Genomic DNA, 6,039 nt, shown 5'->3' on the forward strand with positions numbered 1-6,039 from the left:
TGCTTGGCTGGACGAGTTAAAGTAATGGCGATCAAACAGATAGCAGGATATAAACGGAAACTAACAGGTTGAGATCATGGCCTTGAGCTAAGTAAAGATAAGCACATTTTTGGACTGCAAAAACAGAAACTAAATCAGGTCAGATTACATAGTGGCTAACCCTGATTTGGCTGACTTTTTAGACTGGAATTTAATGAACTGTTAAAATGAAGAAATCATGTTTTGATGAAAGCTGAACTTAAAACTGAAACCTGGCCTGTTTCTCTGTAATAAACATCCGATTTGCAAAACAAATTTCATTATGTAGCACTGAGTTTTGCCTGAACTTTGCCTGATTTTGACTGAACACTCTAAACAAACAACTTTGAATGATTAGATCCCTGTCTCTACGTATGCCATTATCTTACCTTTATATAAAATACTTTAATTTCATTGGTCAATGACGCTTGAAACAAATATTCAATTGCAATGTTGGGCTTAGACAAGGCTGTATTTTGAGTCCATTCCTGTTCTCAATGTTCATTAATGAATTTGCTATGTCAGTACAACAGAATGGTAACCATGGTATCCAGTTACACCGCTCTTTGACACATTTATTTTTGTTGTTTGCTGATGATCTGATTTGGTTGGCGACTGCTGTTGTTGGATTACAAGGGCATATATATGAGTTGGGATATTATAGCAATGAGACAGGATTAACTGTCAATATTGAGAAAACTAAAATAGTTCTAGCCAAAAATGGGAGCAAACTATCTAAAAGTGAAACATGGTATTTTAAAGTCTCATAGTCGCATAAATATCTGGGAGTCTGCTTCACTAATCGTCTTGGCTTTTCAACACAGGCCAAATATTGTGACACACAATCCAGAAAGGTACTTATTAGGGTTCTAAAAAGCATTCACAAACCCGTAGATATTGATTATCATTCCTTTTTCAAAATATTTGACACTGAATCATTCCTATTCTATGGTATGGTTCCAAAGTATGGGGTTTCAATCATTTTGACGTAATTAAGAAATACCATTTATATACTTGCAACAATTTTTAGCTGTGAAAGCAAGTACACCTAACACAGTGGTACATGGAGATTGTGGAAAAGTTCTCATACACATTTTTCCTAAAGCTATAACAATAAAATATTGGATACGTCTGTTAAATATGCCATCTGATAGATACCCTGGACAGTGTTATGATGTGATGTTAGTGCACGCTAACAACGGGAAGACTAACTGGATGACTAACATGCGAGAATTGTTAAATACAGTAGGTTTGGGGATGTATGGCAAAGTCAACACGTTGACCTCCACAAAAATTCTGTGAATAATGTCATTCAAAGGCTGAAAGAGATCTATACACAAGAACGGATTGCAGCACTTTCGTTGTCAAGTAAATGTTTCTATTATAGAATGGTTAAATCCCATATATACAGGAAGAATTATCTGTTTTCACTTTATATCAAGAAATTTCGAAAGGAATTTGCTCGGTTTAGGAGTTCCTCACATGATTTGGCAATCGAAAGAGTGAGATATCATAAAGTAGAAAGCGAAAATTGAGACTGTACATTTTGTGATCTTAACTGTGTAGAAGATGAATGTCTGTTCCTCATAATTTGCCCATTCTTTGCGAGTTAAGAAAAACAAATGTCCCAACATATTATTATGAATATCCTAATAGGGTGAAAGTTTCTTTGCTAATGAATACTGATGACAATGTCCTTATCCGTAAGTTGTCAATCTTTATCTACCAGGCATTGTCTCTACGAAATAAGTATAATAACGAATAGAAAGTATGTATTTTGTTATTTGACATATGATACGATATGATGCGATGTGATATGGCATTGTATGATGTGATATGAAGCATAATATGGCATTGTATGATGTGATATTGGGTAAACTATATTGTATGATATGATATAAAAATATATGACGTAGTATGTGGTATGTCATATTGTGTTGTGACTATATTATTCTTTTCTATGATATTGTGCACTATTTTCTTGTATACTATGGACCTGTGGTCTTCAGTATGAATAAAGATTGAAATTCCCACGGCAACCGTAAAACTCTCCGCCAAGAAATGTATCGCACACAATCGTATGTCGTCATGTAGCGCACGCTGTTCGAAAACCTCGATTGCTGTTTGTGAATTCACTATGTATACATATATTTTACACACTTTCATAGCTTTATTTAAACTATTATACACACTGAAACGTTTGCACACTAAAGTTAAGCATAAAAATTTATTTTAATACCAGTTTTAAGCTTCTCAGACTATGTTTCACTGGTACTAAATATCCAGTCGAGAGGCAGACACCATTTTGTTTATATGGCATATAACCCGTAGCGAGCTTGTTGATCTTTAAAATAAAGAAAAACTCTACCTTTTGAAAATTCAACATGGCGGTAAGATAAATACGTCGTATCCATATCCCCATATCTCATGTATATACACACACACACACACACACACACACACACACACACACACACACACACACACACACACACACACACACACACACACACACACATATATATATATATATATATATATATATATATATATATATATATATATGTATAAAATTAATTTGACTTATATTTGCAGATGTTTTGTTGAAAACACTTTATGTGGTACATACCAGCCCAACTGGATGAACAGAACTTTATTAATCTCAGTGCCAAAGATTTCGTGAATAAATCACTGAATGATTTTCTCTAGGGCTTAATACGTCACTTTGGCAATTTGTTTTTAAGTGGTGTCAATTTATGTAACTGAAACACAAGATTGTGTTGTGCATTATGTTTACAGGTTTAATATATAAAGTACTCAAATGCAATGGCCTTAAAATAATTCTCACAGGAATTAATCTAAAACAATGTTAGTAAATTTAAATCTGATTTGGAATAAAAATCACGGTTTCTATAAATACCATTAAATAGGTAGCTCTTTCCACTGACGAACATGTTAGTGAATGATCTCCTAAGTTCAAGTGCAAGGGGGCACAAGATATACGTGTGCCACATCTGAACATTTTCTGTGCAGTTTTCACGATGAGTGAGTGAGTGAGATTAGTTTTACGCCGCACTGAGCAATATTCTAGCTATATGGCGGCGGTTTGTAAATAATCGAGTCTGGGCCAGACAAATCCAGTGATCAACAACATGAACATCGATCTGCGCAATTGGGAACTGATGAACAGTTTTCACGATGATACCACACAAAATAGCCTGATTCAGAGGCACATTTGAACTTCCAAAAGTTACCCACAAGTACTAACAACTGATCACATTCAAATAGATTGGTGGAGTCAGCGACCTTGGTGACAAGGGTTCCATTTGGACGTCATCATAGATAAGAACAGACAACATCTTGGTGATTAATAAGTGTATTTTACATTTTCTGTAAGAATGTAAACAAATAAACCCATGTCACATTAACATAGGATGCATGTGACACCTGTTACAACTAACCAACTTTAATGTTAGTGAGGTTTGAAATCTCATTATTATTAAAAAGTCCCCAGCCTGCAAGTGGAATTGACAACGGGGACCCCCCCCCCAAACCCCCCCCCCCCCCCCCCTTGGTTGTGGCTCGTGGTGTTTATCAGTAACATATATATAATGAAATAGAGAACACAGTACACTGCAATACCAGCATTTATACTGAAGAAAATTATTGCAGATCATAAAACAGATTAGGTACGCAGTACTGCCAATTAATAGATTGAAACGGTTCCTTTGAACTTCAAATGGATACTTAAATGATCATTCAACAAAAATGGATGCAGGGATGCAGTACAGTTCCTTGTTTAGACTTTATGATAGAGATATAATGAATTTCTTTTTGATTGACTAAAGCAGAGCTCAGTAAGACGTATATTCTCCAAACTGGTCCATGTTTTAATACATCAGCAATGATTTAGTTTGATATAGATAATTATTCATAACATATAATATTATCCGACATCTGTTACTTAAAGTACAGTTTACTATCTTTCACCAAAATTTAGTTTTTCATGCATTTTCAAATTTATTGTAGGTACTAATAGCTCCGCACGTTGTCTCCCAGATGAATAAGATAAATATGCATCAATGATTTGATGGTGAAGAGAACACGAAGTGCTGCTCAGTTACAATAAACAAAGGTACCAAAATGGTTCTATTTTTGGGGGTTTGTTAAACATGAAAGAAACCTTGATATGGCTTCAGGCTTTCTGTAGTCGTTAACATATAGTGCATGCAGAACAGCAGTGAATTTGGATACTTGGCAAAATTCAATCCATCTAAATACAAGATATACAAGGTGTGATGTTAGTATTTGTAGGTATTTGTCAGAAAATGAGTCTCTTACTTCACTGATCCACCAACCTATCACTTTTAGAGATTAGTGATGACAACTGATTTTCATAAGAAGCAAATATGTTGAGTTTACATGGGTAAAAAGTTGTACAAGGTGCAAACAATTCTGCTTTACACATCAGATATCTAGCTGTGAACACTGTTCGTTAGAATCGACCACAAGGACGTCGAACAAGAAGATGGGCAGCGACAAAACGCTTTCGAATGGCCAAAGCAATAATGAGATCCCTGAACACTGAGTTACTGGTTGACGTTGCGGTCGTAAAAATATCACATAAACAACCTAACTGAATTTGACTTTTGTCCAGGCATGTGACATCACACGTTGCCGTCCTAACATGGGGTGATCAGATATCGTGATCTTATTCTCAGTTTCTAAACTGTGCGTCAGCTGCAGTCAACTTCCAGTATACCTCCTGTGCAGAGGTGTGAAGTTCGGATATTTTGTTAAGTAATTACGAATTGATGTTGATAGTGACTACATCCTATGTTACATCGGTGGGGTAGCCCTGTTGTTAAAACGTTCATTACACCGAAGACCTGGAATCGGGTCAAATACTGGTGCTATCGTGAATTTTACTGAAAGCGATGAAGGTCATTCTTACTGTCTCTCTATCCATGTTCTCGGAACGAGAGATGAAATGAGACATGCAGCATCGGAGCAGCCAAGTGGTTAAAGCATCACACTGAAGACCCGGGTTCGATTTCCAACATGAGCACAACGTGTAAAGCTCATTTATGGTGATCGCAGAGTTATATTTGGAATTTTGCAAAAAGCGATGTAAAGCCAATCTCGCTCTACCACCCTGCATGTCCTTAAAAACAGATCCTCGAAACGAGAGATGAAACTATTGTATGCATGCCCAAACTGCTGTTACAATTTCGTGGCAACACATATGATTACATATTATTAGCATTAACTCTTGAGTGAGTGAGTGAGTTTCGGTTTACGCCGCACTCAGCAATATTCCAGCGATATGTAAATAATCGAGTCTGGACCAGACAATCCAGTGATCAGCAACATGAACATCGATCTGCGCAATTGGGAACCGATGACATGTGTCAACCAAGTCAGCGAGCCTGTCCACCCGATCCCGTTAGTCGCTTCTGACGACTAGCATAGTCGCCTTTTATGGCAAGCATGGGTTGCTGAAGGCCTATTCTACCCCGGGACCTTTAGGGTCTCATCACCTCTTGGCAGTGGAATGCATGCCAACGTTTCATTCATATTATGGGACGTACATTCCAACTCAGTACAGATCACGGAAGTTTATTGCACAGGCTGCCTACTTGATGGATATGTTCTCAGCATCAGTTCCTAAGACAAACGGGTGGTAGGGTAGCCTTGTGGTTAAAGCGATCGATTACGGATTCGATTCACTACATGGGTGCAATGTGTGAAGCCTATTTATGATATTCCACGCTTGAATATCGATGGGAAGCGGAGTGAAACATTATTCACTCATCTAATACATTTGTTCATAATTAACAAATCTGTGAAGGTGCACTCAACTGATTATGGCGCCTTTGAATGGTGTGCCCAAAGTTTTAAATATTTGTTGCGTGTGTTATTATGTAAATAACAACTCTACATGTATGGTAAAAGAAACAGACAAAAAAACGATGTAGAAACGACTTAAAAAAGACAGTTTCAAGCAACAAAAGACAATGC

Source organism: Haliotis asinina, chromosome 1, assembly GCF_037392515.1.
Source record: "Haliotis asinina isolate JCU_RB_2024 chromosome 1, JCU_Hal_asi_v2, whole genome shotgun sequence".
Lineage (NCBI taxonomy): Eukaryota > Metazoa > Mollusca > Gastropoda > Lepetellida > Haliotidae > Haliotis > Haliotis asinina.